General features: G+C 35.1%; 1 pseudogene; it reads right to left on the bottom strand.

Moving 5' to 3' along the window:
* Positions 1 to 1696: 1696 nt before the first annotated feature.
* On the bottom strand, positions 1697 to 17314 carry LOC120177353 (annotated as a pseudogene).
* Positions 17315 to 20948: the final 3634 nt, after the last annotated feature.

The raw sequence follows: 20948 nt of genomic DNA, 5'->3' as shown, positions 1-20948 counted from the left end.
ATGATGAGTTTCAAACATTTACTTAATTCAAAGGTATTTTATGTTTCAAACATTTTGTTTCTGGTTTTTCAAAAATATATATATAAAGAGAAGAGGGGGTTTAAGTTACTTATCGTTCGAAGATCTCATCAGAGTTGAGGTCATTAGAGTTTAGAAGTCTAAGAGTCTTCGGCAGAAGTTAAGGGGTCGAAGACATTTGTGATGTTTAAGGGGTAGTTTAGCATTTTGGGGTATGATTTTTGGGAGCTAGAACAAAAAGGTAGGAGCTTTTGTTTGTAAGTTTGGATTCGGTGTATCTGATTGTCATGGGTGGTGGTCGGAGAGAGGAACCACTCTCATTTATAGCGTGCGAGCTTCGTTTTAAGGAGTTTTGAAGAAAGAATAGGGGAGTTTAGGTCACATGGACCTTCGTTTGGACTTCTCGACCATCTTTAGTGGTGGTCGGAGTGTCGAATCCACAGAAGAACAATGATCGGAGAGATAGATGGTGGAGGTTTTAGGGGGTCTGGATCAAAAAATTATTGAGAGAAAATGATGACACAAAGATTGATTTTTTAGGGTTAGAAGGAAATTACCCAAAATGGCAAACTTTTGGGCTAAATATTGAGAGAAAATTTCTCTTTTTTTATATATTTTAAATTTGACCAGTGACTTTTTAATTATTGCTAAATAACAATTCGATCTTAAGTGATCCGTCTGGGAAGATGATCTGTATTATTTATGATCCTGGTAAAATTCGTAACTCTAACTACTAACATTTAACTTCTTACAAAATAATTCGACGACCTCATAATGATCCGTCTCGGAGTATCACACATGTTATTTACGATATGAGGAAGAGTTGTCCACCCGGGATGGGTCCTAAAACAGCTTACATTAGCACTTCAAAGTGTGGCTTCTTACGTTTGCCACTCTTGGTTCAGTTCCATTATTAAAGTTTGGTTCAACTATTGCCAATTTGGTTGATGTATACAAGGAACCAAAATTTCCATAAGAGAGAATCATATGACATGGAAGTAGCTTTTGCTGAATACTGAGATACAGAGCAAGTTTTATTTCTGATCTAGTTGAAGAAATGAAAGCAATGCTTTGATAGAAAAACGAAACCAATGCAGTAAACCAGTTAGGTTTAAGTTTTTATTGCATCAATAACAATATTTTAAATTAAATCTAATATCATTTTTTTTAATAAACTACGTCAAATGATCCAATATGTGAAGTCACTTCAATGCAAAGTCTCTAAAATCGTGTGAACGCACCACATGATTCATTATCATTTATAAACTTATTTTCGTAGACACACACTGAACTCACGTGAACGATATGGAAACGCGGCGTTTAAATAAACCCTAATTTAGTTTTGTCCAAGAAAATAAAATAGGACAAATCAAAAATAAAAATCCTAATCCTACAGAGGATAAAACAATAATCCCAGATGATAACATTACTTTAAAAATAGTCACAACCCAACAGCTTTATGAAATTATATCAATAAAATTACTCTGTTAAACATATTTTAAATACTACTGTACAAATATTATTAGGTTCAACTCGATAAAATCCATCAATGGTCGATGAAATTGAAATGAAATACACGCAGATGGAGATTACTCATTACAACTGGCTTTGTATTGGGTCGAGAACCAGACAATTTCTCTTACCTGCACATCATCGGCACACCACGCGCAGTGAAAGATTTGTATGGAAGATGTATTAACCAAGATGAATATTCCAGCCAACGTTTACAGTAAGGGTGAAATTTCCTATACTTGGAAGTGATGAAATCTGAAACTTTCCAGGTATTTTCTTGGGACAACGATTTCGTGGACAAATAATGGTAAAAGCTTATAGAATAGACAACAATAGAAAGCCATGGGGGTACTAAATGGATATTGACTTTACATAAACAAATTAAATAAATTACAAATTCCTCTACAGACCCTTATTAGGATATCCAACACACTCAGTCAGGGGATAACCTTGCCGGAAGGGGGAGGCCACACCCAATAGTTTTGACCAACAGGGAGGTTAGGCTGCAATGATGCAATTGCAAACCCAGCGGATTGTGGGACTCCAATCGGTGGATGCTGAATCGAACTGCCAAAAGTGGGGAATATTGGATGTTATGATAGGATGAGTGGTGAACATAATGCACAGAGGTCACAAACACATAAAAGTACCGTAAAGAGGCTACAAACAAATCTATACATTATTGCAGAAGTAGTTTATGTATAAACTGCTAGAACTACTGAAGGGGTTTCACTATTACTGACGATTAGTGGGGAAGACCTACTTCATACAAAAAGGAAAATTTTATAACATGAAAAATCCAGGGACCATCACAGATGTCCAGTTAAAGTATCAATACACCCAGCCACTACCGCTAAAGTCACTGCATACACCAAACCCACGATGAGGCAAAAAGAAAGAACTTACCTGAATGAGAGAGACAAGGAGGATTCAACTGGCGTGTGAATTCTATTTTGATCAGGACTAAGCAATGACCAGAAAACTGAGAATGAAAAGAACCCAGACAATTAGTGGTTTAACACTAAATTCTAAGAAAGATAAATGTAATAAACGGTGAACACTGTTTGTGGAAAGTCCAACAAAAAGGTAGAATAAACTCAAATGAAGCATGGTATTCAGATTAACGTTCGAAACAAAAACCCATTTCTCAAACAAAACTGTTTTTATGACTCACTATTGTACCTGATTGCTCTGGATGATCATTCATACTAGGACAAAACAGTATCTCCTGCATTACGAAGCTCAGTATTTAGCCCTATTTCTTGAATGTTAATCGATGGGATCCACATCAAAGATATATAATAGCCAAGAGCAACGTTTTTGAGTCTAATACTGCAAAACTCACCTCTTCCACGCGTTGAGAGACATTATGGACCGCCTCTGCAGAAATAAATGAGTCAGATACTTTTGAAAAAGTAAAGACTTTGACATAGACCCAGAAGAAGGATACAAAGAAAGATGTTACATGAGAAATGTTGCAATAAACGGAAATTTATCCGTAAGTCATGTAAATGGACCTTCCTAAACAATGGTGTTTTTATTGGATCTTAAAATCAGATACCATTAATGCTGTGACATAGTTTAAACCATAACAATGAAAAACATATTCAGTCAATCGAGAACTACACAGCTTACAGAATATTGCTTCCCAAGTGGAAAACAGTAGACATTATTTCTAGGATTATCTACTTCCATATCTCCATGAATGTCTAAAACCCTCAGCATCCCCAACTACTTGAGGTAGGAAAGAGATTCTAACTTAGAAGACACCATCCACTATTCCTCTAAAATCAACCGGAAGATAAGAAAGGATGCCTGTTCATGCCACATGCATATTTATGCAGTTGCTGACTAAACTTCGACAAGAAACAGTAGCTAACAAGAGCAAATAGTCTACATAAGTCTGAACCATAAATGTTGGACATGTGATAATACTACCTAGTTTTGAAACACTAGGTTTTACAGCTAGTGTCAGGCCCAAAAAACAATCATCAGGTTGGGTGTCAAAATCCCATAGATTCAACTCAAGATTTAGCTTTGACCCTGCAGAATAGTACAAGAAAGCATTAATTGGTCAAACCAGAAAAAAGGAGAATAGAAAATGTTATCTAATAGTCTTTGCAAAGGTACTATAGTGATCTTCAAGACTCACCCATGTTTAAACTCAGCTCAAGTGGATCATGCAGCGGTGGACAAGGAACACGAGCATCCACCTGTCCAGGGTTGTTTAGGACAATTGAAGTAACAAAAATACAAATCAGAAAAATAACTTGAGAACATATGTATTACATTAAAAAAGGGATGCTGCAATGCCTGATCTGCTGTTGGCCTCCTTAACGGGTCCCATGAACAAAGTTGCTAGACATTCAAAGCAAGGGGTGTTAGATATTTTAGTAGGGCAACTGTCACTTTGCTAAATTCTAGTCGACCACAATACATACCATAATTAAATCAATAGCCTCAGGGCTAGCACCGGGAATGATATCCGATAGCTTGGTAGGTAAAATCTGCCCAAAAGTAACAATGATAGATAATAGAATAAAAGTAAACATCAAAACATAGCCGATAAAATGTAACTAATAAATAAATAAAACTACCTCTGAATAACTAATATTGATCAAACGAGAGATGTTTGTTGCTTCAGGAAAAGAAGTCCAATCCGGTGCACCCAAAACACAGCATACCTTGTACAGTTGATCTATTTCACTGCCAAGTGGTGAGAATTTTACAGTAAGAAGGAAAAACCATGATAACCTCTGGCATATATGTCTTTTACTTAAGTGGCAAATGCTAGATAACAGAACTAGATATACAACACCTACAAATATTCTTATACTTAGGCAGCAAGTAAAGAACCGTTCTTAAAATAACAGAACTGCCAAGATTGTAACACATTATACATATTTATATTTACGCACCCCTCCCACAGATGCATGCACCCACATTCATGTACATAGACATAACAGTATCCTCAAATATCTTAGGGTCGTAGAACTGCCAATACTATCATATAGAAGGATAACAAATATTCCTTCCTCATTATCTATAGTTATGAATCCCCTAGCCATGAACACATGCGCACACATTCATGTACAAACACAGAATAGTATGTATAAAGCGGCAAAAGAGGCATAGACTGAAGATGATTTGAGAAAATTTGCATAGAATATTTTGCGCATTAGCAAAAAAGGTCCTACATATGCATGTAAATCAATTTGGTTCGGGCGAAAACTTAATGTGCCTAAAGCACAAACAAATACAAAGTAGAACAGAGCAACATTAGAAGAAACAAAGAACCACCATGACGAGTTCATTTTTCTAGGAATACAATGTTAAATTACCAGTTACATGCAGTTAATAAACTAGCAACTTAAAAATGTTGAAAGTATTGACACTAGCAATCATAATTAAAGATCCAACAGAATCACCAGAGTTGAGCGTCACAAGACATTTCAACTATATGTTACAGGAAACTTTATCAAAGACCAAACTTGAATGCAATTGAGAGGAACATATTGAAGTTAGCATATACTATGCGTATAATGCATGTTGGGATAACATGGTCAAGGAATACAAGTTGGACACCAAAGTATTTTCATTGTTGTATGCATTTATATTCTGAAAAAATAAATAGTTGTCAAACAAAAGTATTGCCTTAATTTACGTCATCGTCCACCAAATTAAAAGAAAAACTCAAAATAATAAATCACCTTTCCCCGGGAAAAATAGGTGATGAAGTAAAAAGCTCTGCTAATATAGCACCAACAGCCCACATATCTGTAAATGTTATTAGTATCAGGCAGCATTCAAGCCAAAAAAACAATTGATATAGATAAACCTCAAAGTAACATTTAACTGAAAGAAACAATGTCTAAATCAAATTGACATGGAAAATACATTATCAGATGCAAATAAAGTTTTAGATTCGTACAACAGTAACATTAAGCTACTAGAAGAAGATGCAGATATGTACAGACACACACAATGACACTAAGATAATTAGATCAAGTAATATCCACGTACCAATAGCAGGAGTGTAGGTGGAAGACTGCAACAAAACTTCTGGAGCACGGTACCTGACAAAATTATCCCATGAATCATTAGAAGGAGAATAATACTATATGAACAGGATATAATTACGAAGAAATCAGCGAGACTGCACCAACATTGAGTTAATGTAAAGAAACGCGATTGCTAAGTAAATGAGATGATATCCATCACACAATTACTCACCATCGAGTAGAAACATATTCCGTAAAAGGAGGCATTGATGATACTTCTCTTGCCAGTCCAAAATCAGCAATTTTCAGAACATCCTTTGTCACCAACAAGTTTTCTGGAAAAAGGAGACAGTCCACTATTAGGTAAATACACAATAACGACATGCACATAGATGAAAGGAAGATTTACCAGGTTTCAGATCTCGATGAAAATATCCATTTCTATGCATGTGAGCAAGTCCTTGCAGCATCTGAGACATGAAGCTACGTATTTCCCACTCAGAAAAAGGGCTTTGTCGCTCCCTCATGATTTGGTAAAGATTATGTTCCTAGAAAGAAATGGTCAACCTCTTATAATCAAACTGAAAAGGGTTTCATTCAACTTAATGCTTGGTTACAATAAATAATTTATCACACAATGAATCCTACAGAAGTACACAATCGTTGTATCATTATTATCAGAAAGTAACTTCCTAAATTTGGAAGATTCTGTGAAATTGATTAGGAGATACTGTAAATATCTTAGTATTTGTAATCCCTAACTTTAAGAGATTAGTTTTCCTTAGAATTAGTTAGTCTCCTAGTTTAGAAGTTTCCTAAGTTAAGTCTACTACTCGTAAATATATCAGTGTAACGTCTCTATGAAAACACAATTGAATTCAGCACATTTCAACATGGTATCAGAGCCTTTTTAGCTCATTTCAAGGATCTTTTTATTCTTTTTTTAGCCTCTTATTGTTCTCTATTCCCTTCCTCAAATGTGTAGTGTTAATTCGAGAAGAATATGACTGAAGTCATTGAAACCAACAACTCTCGAGGCTACTGTAAAAATTTCAGTGAATGAAGAGAATCACTCAAACCCAGCAAGTGACTTACAAAATATACAAGCAACCTACAAATTAAATGGAAAGAATAACCTAAAGTGGTCTCAACTGGTTCGTACCATCTTAAAGGGGAGAGGAAAGTTGAGTCACCTACTTGGGACTAGACCTAAAGTGGGGATTCTAAGTTTGATGCTTGGGATGAACAATACTCAATGGTAATGTCTTGGTTATGAAATTCCATGATGTCAGAAATTAGTGATACATGCATGTTTCTCAACACAGCTCAAGAAATATGGGAGGCTGTGAAACAAACTTATTCAAAGGTACGAGATGCTCAGATCTATGAAATCAAGACTAAGATTTCATCTACCAAGCAAGGAACAGATCAATCACAGAATATTTCAATCTGCTGTAGAGTCTTTGGCAAGAGATGGATATTCTCTCACTAAATGAAACGATTGCAATTATTCATGCTGAGAAAGGAAGAGGAGTTATGATTGAAAATAATCAAGTGGAGAATTCAGTCTTAGTCACGAGAGCTGTAACTGAGAGATCTGCTTTGGAACAACTAATTAATGAAGATAGTAGGCAGACAGAACTTACAAGGCCAATCAACAAGGACTCATTATGGTGCACCTACAGCAAAAAAATCGTCACACAAAAAAGAAGTGTTGGAAACTTTATAGAAAGCCACATACAACAATAAAAGTTTTTCAGAAAAAAAGGTGGACAACCAAGGGGCAAGGACGAGCGTATTAAAAAAAAAGATGGCTGGAGAAGACCCTCAAGAACCACCTGTTGAATTCAACAAAGAAGAAATCGAAAAACTAAAGAATATGTTGGGGTCAATGGAGAAGCCTTCTTCAACAGGTACTTGTACTCTGGCATTCTCAGGTATATCCTCTTCTTAAAACTCTAGAGCCTCGGATATACTAACCTAAAGTTCCTGGTAATCGACTCAGGGGCTACAGACCACATGACAAATTCCTCTCACAGATATATCACCTATACACCCTGCCCTAGTAATAAAAAAATAACAATAGCAGATGGCACTGTTATTACAATGGCTAGTCACGAGGATATTGTTAAAGTGAAACCCTCACACTAAAAAATGTCTTTCATGCACCAAAATTATTTACTAATCTTCTTTCAATCCATAAAATACCAAAGACACTAACTGTAATGTACTCTTCTATCATACTCGATGTAATTTTCAGGAACAAGGTACGAGGAGGAGGATTGGACATGCTAAAGAAATGAATAGCCTATATTATCTTGAAGACCCCGACGGACAAGTTAGTGCCCTATACTCCTCACCATTATCCCTTCTCTCAGAATATTAACCAATAAAGACCAAATATGGCTCCATCACCTCCACCTTGGTCATCCATCTTTTAGAATTCTAAAAATTATGTTCCCTCCTCTGTTCAAAGGACTGAATGTTGAAAAGTTTCATCTGGTGAGCAATAAAAGAAGCTCTAATCGTTTTACTCTTATTCATAGCGATGTTTGGGGGTCTTCCACTATTCCAAACATTTTCGGGGCCCGATGATTTGTCTCCTTTATTGATAATTGTACCCAGTGTCCTGGATATTTCTTCTAAAACAAAAATCTAATGTGAGCTCTACCTTCAAAACCTTTAACATGATTAAAACCCAATTTGGGGCTGAAATAAAAAGATTTTGATATAAAATGCCAAAGATTACTTCAATCAAATCCTCACCTTATTTCCGAGAAAAATGCATCATACATGTGTATTCCTAAGTCAATACACCCCAACAGAATAGTGTAGCCGAGAGAAAAAATGGTCATATTCTTTCCATCACAAGGACCCTCTTGTTCCAGAAAAATGTTCCTAAACAACATTGGAGGGAAGTTGTCTTAACTGCTACAATTAGAAAAGAATGAAGAAATAATGTCTTATTTCTTGAATGAGTACAAGGCTCCTTTTATACAGAGGGAAATTACAACAAAAAAAGAAACTAATTAGAGCCAATATTTGATAGCTTCTACTTTCCTACTTTTTCTTGATTTACATCTTTTACTTTCTATATTTACATAGAAAACAGATCCTAGAACATCTCACAGATTATGACTAAATCAAGGCTTTCAATGATCAAATTTCCAACACTCCACATCAAGCTGGTTTAAAGATATCTTCCATAGCCAGCTTGCTAATCAGCTTACCAAATTGCTTCTTGTGTAGTCCCTTCGTTAGTACATCAGCTAATTGTTCATCAGTTGGAAGATATGTCATGCATATTATTCCCGCATCGACTTTCTCCTTGATGAAATGTTTATCCACTTCTATATGTTTTGTGCGATCATGAAGAACTGGATTATGAGCGATAGCAATAGCAACTTTGTTGTCACATTAGACCTTCATTAGAGTCGAGTAAGAGAAGTTTTCTTCAAGAATCCTTTCTATCCACATCGCCTCGCAGATTCCATGGGCAACGGCTCTGAATTCTGCTTCAACACTACTTCTAGCTACCACATTTTGTTTTTTACTCCGCCATGTAACTAGGTTTCCTCCAACAAAGGAACAATATCCAGACGTTGATCTTCTGTCTGTAACACTTCCTGCCCAATCTGCGTCTGTGTAGACTTCAACTTGAAGATGTTCATGTTTCTTGAACAATAAGCCTCTTCCTGGAGTTCCTTACAAATATCTTAAGATCCTATAGACGGCCTCGAAATGCTTCGCCCCTAGTGAGTGCATGAATTGACATACCATGCTAACTGCAAAAGCAATATCAGGTCGTGTGTAAGACAAGTAAATCAACTTCCCTACAAGTCTCTGATATTGTTCCCTGTCCTTTACTTCTTCAACCTGAGCAGCTTGTAACTTCAAGTTTGGCTCAACCGGAGTTTCAACCATCTTACAACCAAGTAGACATGTTTCTCCAAGGAGAACAAGAACATATTTTCTCTGATTGACAAATATGCCTTCCTTAGATCTTGCAAATTCTATTCCAAGGAAATACTTAAGAGCTCCCAGGTCCTTAATTTGGAACTCCTTTGTTATTCTTTTCTTCATAATAGCTAATTTTGTTACATCATCACCAGTGAGAATAATATCATCAACATAAACAATCAAAATTGCAACTTTACCATCGTTTGAATGTTTATAAAATACTATGTGATCAGCTTGACTCTGCAAGAAGCCATAACTGATAACTGTCTTTCCAAAGCGGTCAAACCAAGCTCTTGGTGACTGTTTGAGTCCATATAGTGACTTAAGTAATTTGCATACTTTGTTACTGCCAAGTTTCTTCTCAAATCCTGGCGGTAGGCTCATATACACCTCCTCTTCCAGATCACCTCCTCTTCCAGATCACCATTGAGAAATGCATTTTTAACGTCAAAATGTAGAGGCCAATCGAAGTTCACTGCACGAGATAACAACACTCTAATAGAATTTATTTTAGCAACAGGAGAAAAAGTCTCTTGGTAGTCAATCCCATATGTCTGAGTAAAGCCTTTAGCCACCATTCTCGCCTTGTATCTCTCAACGCTTCCATCAGCTTTACTTTTTATTGTAAACACCCATTTACACCCAACTATTTTCTTTCCTTTGGGTAGATCGACAATCTCCCATGTACCACTTCTCCTTAGAGCATTCATCTCCTCCATGACTGTTAATTTCCAATTCGGATCATCCAATGCTTCCTGTATATTCCTTGGAACAAACAAATGTGAAATCCTAGATGTGAAAGCTTTATGGTTTTTTGATAGTCTGTGATAGGAAAGATATTTTGCAATGGGATGTTGATTGCAATTTCGGACACCTTTCCTAAGTGCAATAGGGACATCAAGATCAGGAATACTAGGTTAATTGTTAGACAAAGTGGAGGAAATCAAAGGTGTAGTAGGGATAGGATTACCTCAAGTTTCGACACTAGAACTCAGATCTTCAGATTGGTTTCGTGCAGGGCTGATATTTGAGTCTTTATTTCTCAAATGAAATCTCTTCCTAGTATAAAACTGAAGCTCAGAATTCAAATCACGTTGATTAGTTTGTAGTACTTCTCCCCCTGAACGAGAATCTCCTTCATTAGGCACCAACAAACCTGGTTCTCCTAGGCAATCATTATTAGAAACACTTGAATTTGGATTTTCAAAGTGACCACTTTCAGAAATGCGTGGTTTTTGTGTAGGATAAATGACATTGGGTAGTGGGATAGAAATGTCCCAAAAATTGTCTTCTACATCACTTGTCTCCCCCTGAAGAGAATTTTTTGTGAAATAAGGTTTTGTTTCCATCAAACAACACATCCATACTCACATGAATTTTTTTTGTTTGAGGATCAAAATACTTATACCCCTTTTTATTTGAAGAGTACCCCAAAAAAACGCATTTAATAGCACGTGGGTCAAGTTTTGAACGAAATTGGCATGAAACATGAACATAGACAGTACATCCAAAAACTGACAGGTAACTCAGAAAACAACCTTGTTCCAGGAAAAGATGATTTTAGGCAATCGAGTGGTGTTTTGTATGTTAACACCTTAGTAGGCATCCTATTTATCAAGTAAACGGCTGTTAAAATTGCTTCACCCCATAAGTATTTGGGAACATGCATGTAAAACATTATGGCACGTGCTACTTCAAGTAAATGTTTATTTTTTCGTTCTGCAATGCCATTTTGTTGAGGGGTATCCCGACATGTAGAGTGATGAAAAATCTCTTTCAAAAAAATCACCTAAGTGCTCATTAAAATATTATGTTCCATTGTCAGAATGTAAAATATTAATCTTGGTTTGAAATTGGTTTTCAATCAGAGTGTAAAAATTTTTGAATAAATCTTTCAGGTCAGACTTTTTATTCATTAGATAAATCTAACATAACTGTGTGTGGTCATCAATAAAAGTAACAAACCACCTTTTACCAGAAATAGTAGTAACTTTAGAAGGGCCCCAAACATCACTATGAATCAAATAAAAAGGTTTGGAGGCCTGATAATCTTTTGGTAAATAAGTAGAACGACGGTTTTTTTAAAAAAAATGCAATTTTCACAATGAAAAGAAGAACAATCAATCCCTTTAAATAATTCTGGAAATAAGTGTTTCAAATAAAGAAAACTAGGATGTCCTAGTCTATAGTGCCACAACATTATTTTTTCTCGAACAGAAATTGAACTAGTACCACTAAAGCTCTGAACTTTTTTATTACGATAGATACTTCATCAAAGTAATAAAGACCTTCAATCATCCTAGCACGTCCAATCATCATATCCGAGTTCCGGTCCTGAAATTCACAATGTGATTCAACGGTAATGCAACAATTAGAATCTCTAGATAGTTTACTGACAGACAAAAGATTGCAAGCTAATTTAGGGACATGAAGAACATTATTGAGATTAATTCTCTGTAAGTTTAATGAGTCCTTTTCCTACAATAGGTGAAAAACTACCATCGGCAATTCTAATTTTTTCATTTCCAGGGCAAGGTGAATAGGTATTAAATAAATGAGAAAAACTAGTCATGTGATCCGAGGCTCCGGAATCTATTATCCACGGAGAGGAATTTGGACAAGAAAGTGCTTTAGGATTACTACCTGTTTGTGCCAAAGAAACACTAGGAATACCAGATGAGAAATTGGATTTTATCAGTTTCAAGAGTTGATCAATCTGCTCTTTGTTGAAGGGACCTGAGTCAGCTTCACTTGCAGTAGGAATTCCACGATTCTTCTCTCCTTGCTTGTTGTTTTTCCAGTTAGCATGTTTGCCATGAATTTTCCAACATGTCTCACGTGTATGGCGGGGTTTGTTGCAAAAATTGCACCAGACCTGTGGTTTATCATCAGACTTGCTCTGGTAGTTTGCTGCCTTGTAGGCTGCAACATCACTCAATAAGGCAGAATTTTCAATTAACTCACCAGTACTCCTCTTTTTGAGCATGACATTCCTACGGCTTTCTTCTCTTCTAACTTCGGCAAATACTTCGCCAATGGATGGAAGAGGAGGTCTGCCAATAATCCTTCCTCGTACTTCATCAAACTCAACATTGAGGCCGGCAAGAAACTTGTAAATACGACTATCTTCTACAGTTTTCTTATGGTGATTACAGTCGTCAGTACTTTTCCATTCGTATGTGTTGAAGAGATCAAGATCCTGCCATAGCCTTTTCAACGAATGGAAATATGTGGTGACAGAATTATCTCCTTGACGAATCTCCTCCAATTTTAAAGTCAACTCAAAAACCTGAGATTGGTTGCCCAGGTCAAAATACATCTGACTAACATTATCCCACAATTCTTTTGCAGTAGGATAGCACATGTAATTAGAGCTTATGTCCTCCTCCATGGAATTGACCAGCCATGTCATAACCATGGAGTTTTCAGCATCCCAAGTAGCGTACAGCGGATCATCAACAGCAAGAGCCTTCTTGTCACCAGTGATGTAACCGATTTTCCCTTGCCCACGAATATACATCCGGACTGAATGTGACCATCGGAGGAAGTTGACACCATTTAAGCGGATGGTGGTGATTTGGACAGAATGAGAATTGGAGTGGTGTTGCGGAGTGGTCGTAGTAGGGGTTGAGGTGATTTCCGACGCGACTTCGGACATGGCTACGGTGATTTTGGAACTGCTGTGTTTTAGGGTTAAGACACGATTATGGCTCTGACACACCAAATTAGAAAAGAATGAAGAAATAATGTGTCTTATTTCTTGAATGAGTACAAGGCTCCTTTTATACAGAGGGAAATTACAACAACAAAAAAGAAACTAATTAGAGCCAATATTTGACAGCTTCTACTTTCCTACTTTTTCTTGATTTACATCTTTTACTTTCTATATTTACATAGAAAACATATCCTAGAATATCTCACAGATTATGACTAAATCAAGGCTTTCAATGACCAAAATTCCAACAGCTACTTACATGATAAACAGACTGCCTACAAAGATCCTTGAGTCTCAAAGTCCTATACAGATCCTAATAAATTTTTTCCCTAATTTCAATACCTCAAATAATCTTAATCCCAAAATATTTTGTGTTGCCTTTGTTTCAAAATAGGGAAAATCTTATTCCAAAGGCAGTAAAGTGCATCTTTGTTGGTTGTTCTTCCACTCAAAAAGGGTACAAATGCTATCATCCTCCCACAAGAAAACACTTTGTTTCTACTGATGTCACTTTTGCAAAAGAAGAAAACTAACTTACCCATCCTTATCTTAAAGGGGAGATTTCATTTAGAGAAGATAAGGACAAAGACTTTTTCCTCCTCGATTTGTACTCCTTATGTATCCACTAGAGATCAACTAGCAGATATACTTACCAAGGGATTACTTGGGAAGTATTTTCATAAACTAACAAGCAAGCTGAGAATGAATGATATCCACTCAGCTTAAGGGGGGTGTCAGAAAGTAGTTTCCTAAATTAAGAAGATTGTGTAAAATTAACTAGGAGATACTATAAATATCTTAGTATATGTTATCCCTAACTTTAAGGGATTAGTTTTCCCTAGAATTAATTAGTTTCCTAGTTTAAAAGTTTCCTAAGTTAAGTTTGATGCTTGAATATATATTAGTGTAATATTTCTATGAAAACACAATTCAACCCATTTCAACAATTATATTTAAAGAAAATAAGTAATTTCAATAGTGAGAAGATAAGAAAGCAATCACAGTCACTTGAAACCTTTATTACTAAAAGAAACTATGAGATTCTGTTGAAAGAGATGCAATATTGAAGAATTTTTGTTGTCTTTGGTAAACAGGGGAGTAGGTAGCCAGCGTCAGCACAACTCTTTGACTAAAATTAATTATGAATTCTTCAAAATTAAACCATGCATATATTTGGTTAATATAGCCCCTTTGAAATTTTACAAGTTCAAACATTGTAATTAATTAAGCACATCCCTAGTACCCAAGCACTAGCATAGAAAATGATTACAAACTGGTATTAACCAAGGCACTGGCAATTACCCTCCATGATCCTAGCTCCAGCATAATCATAGTCATGTTCCCAAGCTTTGTGTTGACCAAAAATAATGAAAACGAAGAAACTTAAATTATAATTATAGGGAGAAAAAATGCAATAGTTTAGTGGAAGATAAAATCATAAAGTGCCATACTTTTGTTGAATAATGAGAAGTTGGAAAAGCACCCTTACCATGTACTCAAAAATGAAGAATAGTTCATTGTTTTCTCTGACAACCTCCTTTAGCTTTACAATATTAGGGTGATTTAGTTTACGAAGGGCCTGTAGATAATAAATGGAACAAGATCTTATGATTAAGGGTCATGTAAAAAGCAAAGGGCTCTTAACATTCAAGGAAATATTACAACTTACCTTAACTTCTCTTAGATTCATGCACTCTTCCCAAAAGTAGAACTTCCGTTTCATTTTCTTCACAGCAACCTAGATTGAGAACGTTTACAAAAAGCATGAGCAACAACTCAAGGAAATTGCACATTAATAAATTCGTTATTTTCTTGTTTAACTAAAGAGAGAGTATAAATGGGGGGCATTTCATGCAGCTACCCGTTATAGACTGAGGTAAGTTTTCTAGTCCAAGTTCTTCTTAATCACCATTGTCACATCCTCATTGAGGAGAGACACACTAGAATCATTTTCCAAAGCGAACCTTTCAACTCCCAAGTCATTCTAATCTTGTTTGCATATATATGTATACACACACATAATATATACATGCTCCAAATTTATAATTGGAAGGGCTGCTAATATCTATATAAGCTCTAATATCTCATGTCATGCATATATTATACAACTACCCAGTTTTCTAGTTCTATAAAGTCAAAGTTTTAAGCACAGAGTTTCATCTTAGACATTGCATGTTCATTAGGATTTAGAAATTTGAAACTTTTCTAGTAATAGACACGTCAAAATGCTTGTTAACCCTCCTGGTAAAAGGGGTAGCGATGGGGATGTAGTATGCATAGTTAGGTGCATAAAGAGAGAGACACTATCAACAGACAGACAGACTAAACTGTGGTTCGGACACTCGAAATAACATACCAAAATTAGCATATCATAAGTAAAGGATTGACTCAAGCTCAAAAAGTGGCTTCAAAATTGATCCCATATTCATCATTTGCCATCTCCAAGACATTGAGGTCATTTCAATCATCACATAACATAAGACCAATGTACAAATATCCTGCTTGTGACAATCACAACTAGCAGCAACTAACATTGACTTCCCAACATGTTTTTAAGTGCAGCAAAGTGTATAACATATATCATTCAATTAACATCAACCGCGAGATACAAGAGGTGCTCGCCTCTGGGCTTTAGGCACCGGGCGCAGCACCTTTACGCCTTTCGAATTTTTTTAAAAATATATTAATAGGAAGTAGAACAGATTAAAGAAGAAAGAATAAGATAAAAAAAGAATTGCAGTAGTAAGAAAGGAAGAAGACAGCTGAATAAGACTAGAAAACTCTTTCTTTTATCACATTTTCTCATTTCTTAACCCTGATATTTGACCTATTAACAAGCCCAACCATATATCCCAAATTTATAGTCTAATTCTAATGTTTATTTATTTATAACAAACCATTATAACTTCTTCCACCCTTTGTTTGCTTTTAACCCAAAGTATATGTTTTTTTCAAAAATTTTGTTATTTAATAATACATAATTAATTTTAATTTTTAAAATAATAAATATTAAATTAATTATTAATTATTTAATAAATTTTATTAAATAAAAAAATTAATTTTTTTATAATAATTACAAATTTTAAATTGATAATAAAATAAATTGGTATCATTTAAAAAAATGAAATAATAGTTTTAAATATTAAAAACATTAAGTATAAATCAATAACATTCTAGATTTTGGTGAAAGGGATTAAAATATGTTTACAAAAATAAATAAAATAATAATTTTAAATATTAAAAACTTTAAGTATAAATCAATACATTGTAGACAAGTAAAGTATTTTAGGAGCTAATCGGTGGGTAATGAGTATAAATATACTCGTACAATTAATTGATAAACTTTTTAGCATAGATATGTTTATAATATTGTTTTAAGTATAAAATATGTTCCATAACTAATTTATAGGTCTTTTAGTATAAAAGTGCGCCTCGCCTACGAAAGGCGCGCGCCTGCGAGGCGCACATTACGCCTTTTAAAACCAAGGTCATGTAAACTGAAAGGTAAAAAAGTAATTACAAGAGCAAGTTACTTACAATCTCAAATGTTTCTATATTGAAGGCTTTGAACACACTACCACAGGTACCGTCTCCAAGCTCCTCACAAATTTTATACCTAAGTGATAAAAAGGAAAGTAGCAAGCTATAGTACCAAATAGTTACAAGCTTCAAATGAAAACTTGCAAATTTTACTGATATCAAATGCAATGGCAAGAAGCAAACCTTTCCATTCTTGCAGTTGTAGCAGATGACAATCAACAATTTATCAATGTAGTTCTAGCAACCTCCAAATAGAGGTATTTACAGTATTGTCATAGGCTTGATCACTAGCTTGCGTAAATGGTTTACTGCTAAACTGTAGCATGAAATGTAAGATACTGACAGGAAAAGACTTTTCATTATAAGATGGATAGAATATCAGCCAGAAATTTATCAACATCCTCAACTGCAGCTTCTACAAGCTGCGGCCGGCACTTATCATCTAAACTCAATGAATCTACGAGACCTCAAAAGGAACTCCAGAACAAGTGTAAAACTTCATCCGTTGATCCATTTTCTTTACACTCAGCTTAACTGATGCCCCATATATCAAAACCAGGGTTGGACTGTAAACAATCACAAAAAATCAGCATAACTTTGCAAGACTAAATTGCTTGACATAAATTATGATCTAAAGAAAGAAACTGACCAACATATTAGACAGACATCAATATTAGACTTAGTCCTGTAGGGCTTGTATAACAAAAATACAAAACAAAATTCTGTCCAAGGAGATTGTAGCACGGTGGTCTAGAAATAGAAAGAAACGATAACCGGGGTTCATGTATCAAATTTTATGGTGGTTTTGGGGGAGGGGGGAGAAACAAACAAAGCAGTATCAGTCTTTCCCTCCTTACCCGCTTTTAGTAAATAATCAAAGTGTTCTGTAACAAATGAAATCTCTGGATTTCAATCAAGGGAATTTTTGCAAGAAATACTTCAGCAAATTCAATCAGATCTCTTAGATGTTAAGCCACTGATACAATTAATTATCCACATATTATCCATAAAAATAAAAATAAAACCTAACACAAACAACACACAAATAAAAGAAATTAAAAAAGGTGGGCTTGCTGGAAGTCATCGATTTTCTAAAGCTCAAGAAGAAAAACCAATCAATTTGAATTGAAAATAATAAAATAAATCATCAAAAGAGTAGGAGGAAAAACCTTTCCCTTAATAAAAGAAAAATCTCCGGAATCGAAAATTGAAACAAGAATTACAAGGGCGCTAACAGCGACTAAAATCAAATAACCATCACGTTTAACAAAAAAAAAAAGAGGTGGAGAAAACCATGTACGTTCTATTTTTTCACCGAGAAAAATGAACGTAGTTCGTTATAAAATAAAATGAAATGTATAAATCTGAAACTATGAATTTATTATCCAACGAACAGTGGAACTCAGTTATGCTCAATTCAATCGCATAAGCGATGGTCAAATTTAAATTAGCCTACTCTTTTCTACAACTTTAATTATTTAAAAAAAAGGGGGGAAATCAATGAAAATAATCGAGAGCTTTCGGAAACTTTTACCTCTTCTTTTTTTTCTCGGAAAACAAACAGGAAGTAAAACGAAAACTCCAACTGCATTCCAATGTGAAAAAAAAAACAGAGCTCAGAAAAATATATATATATATATATATATATATATATATTCGGAAGGACGATTATAAATTCAAAAAAAAATCACAATTTCCTTTTATGAAGGCAAAGCATAATAAGAAGACATATAAGGAGAAATAAATTGATTAAACTCACCTTCGAGACACAAGGGGAGAAAATATCTAAGGAAGAAATAAAAAGAAACAGATCGCCAATGTATAATGGATGTTGTTTAAAACAATGAAAAGTAAATAATCTCAGAGAGAGAGAGAGATATCGATTACTGTAGAAGCTATATGAGAGAGAATTCCGCAGAAGAAGCGAAGGAGAAGAAACCAAGGAAAAATATAATAGTAATTAAAATATTATTTTTTAAAATATATTATAGGTTTTCCTTTAAAAAATTTAAAGTTGAAACGAAGAACAATGCTAGGTTGTGGTGGGGAAGGGATGTGGTCCTGCGGTAATATAATATTATTTATTTGTTGAATTACTGGATTGTCCCTACAGATCTTGATATATTACGGAATTGCATTTATTTTACGATTGCCCTGAATTGATAGATAATGTGTGACGTGGACGGCAACTTAAACGTGCGAGTCGAGTGCGGGACTTAAGCGTCATTAAAGGAAAAGTATATGGGTGTTCTTGTCCGAAGGAAAATTTTGAAATGCAGGTTTAGCGTGTGATTGATACGGTTCGGATTCGGCTTTTTTCTATGCGTGTTTGGGGTCTAAATTAAGGATCGGTTGTAACCCACATAACGACACAGGTATCTCGATTCGATCTAGGGTATCATATTAGAGTCATCGGAGCGATTCACTGTAAAAATCTCGGTAAAATTAAAATTTTTGTTAAAATATGTAAAATCATAAAATAATTTATAAACACAAAAGTAAAATTTAGCAATATTCATAAATGAAACAGATATCAGACTCGGATATAAAAATTAAATACAAGTTACATGCCCCCTAATCACATGCACCGTACTTTGCAAGCAACGCTGGTGAAACTCCTTTACTGAAGTCGATATTTGCACTGGTTCAATCCTTTTAACCTGAAAATGTGAGTAACAGAGTGAGCTTTGGAAAGCTCAGTAATACAATACTACCAGTTGATGCTGAGGAACAAGCAGATAACATATAAGTAAAATTTTCCTTAATTATTCAGATATCTACATATTTTAAGCTGAGCTGAGGTCCCACAGATATCTCAGATAGTACAAGACAGTAAGCTTTCAATTCAGAGGAAATGTTTCGGATAACTGGGTTCAGGAGATCAGAATAGGGTGTCTAATGTGTTCCCACAAAATCAGTGAAAATGTACAGATCTTTTTAAAACAGTAGCAGTTTAAAACGTATTTTTCAAAAACCACAATAATCCCTCCAACCGAACGCCATATGCAGCTCCCCAAAACTGCATAACCTAAAAGAGCACCTTGGGGCTTGAGAGCCTACCCAAAAGAGATTCTCGGGGCCTCAGAGTCTACCCAGGGTCGCCTTAGGTCCATAAGGAATTACCAGTTGGTGTTGAACTTATACAAGGAATTATCAGCAGCGATTGAACATGCCGAAGTCTTCATACCATATCCTATAGTACCCCAAATAAAAACATTTTCAGTCAGTAATAGAGATATCAAAAATCAGAGCAGATATCATAACAGAAATCAGAGAAAATATCCATGTGACTAGGGAACACACTAAAAGTTATAGATATTATTCAGAGGTACTAGATAATCTTATCGGGCAAGGAAATACGGATCTTCAATATACCAATAGAATGTCGTAAATTAGTATCACTATCGAAAGAGTTCATTAGCTGGTGGAATCATCAATTATTCAGAATTTGATTATCATGATCATATAGTATTCGAAAAATTTTCGGAGGCACTATGTAATCAGAAAGGGTATTCAGAATACTTTGCATCTAAGTTACTTGAGTTTTCAGATATGATCGGAGTGATTCCACTATTTAGGAAAATTAGAGGCATTTTGGGCATTAGGTTCTTGGAGAATTCATAGTGATTTGAGCTGATAAGGGAGAAACGAAGATTCATGGCATTTACGATTTGTGTCGATCTATCAGAATATCAAGTTAACTCAAGTTGAACAACTCCCATAACTAATGCATGTTGACCGGTCAATTCGTTGCCCTTCTAGGGTATTCACTCTTTAATACCAACAATTCTTGTCCATAGCTCATCTTCAGAATCATCGCTGAATAGATCTTAAGGATACGAACATATATCTCAATGATCTTTATTTCATTTCCACATTGCAACAATATCAGGAAATGTCAACGTATTTGATTCATGGTTCATAACCCATAGGGACAGTACATCATGTAAGTTCATCAGCGTTTTCAGATTTATCCAAATCACTTACTTAATCCTCAGTCATTGAGGTTACTTAGTTCATTTTGTAGTCAGGTCTATCCCGGTCACTTCGGAGTTTTCCAAAGTAATTCGAACGTTTCTGAAATGTGGATACATATGGTACTTCCGTTCAGCTCAATTTGGTCATATAATAAAGTCATTTTGGTATTCTAGGTTGATTTAATCACTTCATAGCTTGAGGGTATTAAGTTATTCAATGGCTTG

Source organism: Hibiscus syriacus, unplaced genomic scaffold (genome assembly GCF_006381635.1).
Source record: "Hibiscus syriacus cultivar Baekdansim isolate YM2019G1 unplaced genomic scaffold, ASM638163v2 tig00112285_pilon, whole genome shotgun sequence".
Classification (NCBI taxonomy): Eukaryota; Viridiplantae; Streptophyta; class Magnoliopsida; order Malvales; family Malvaceae; genus Hibiscus; species Hibiscus syriacus.
Note: the sequence above shows the minus strand (reverse complement) of the source record. Positions and strands in the feature narration are given on the sequence as shown.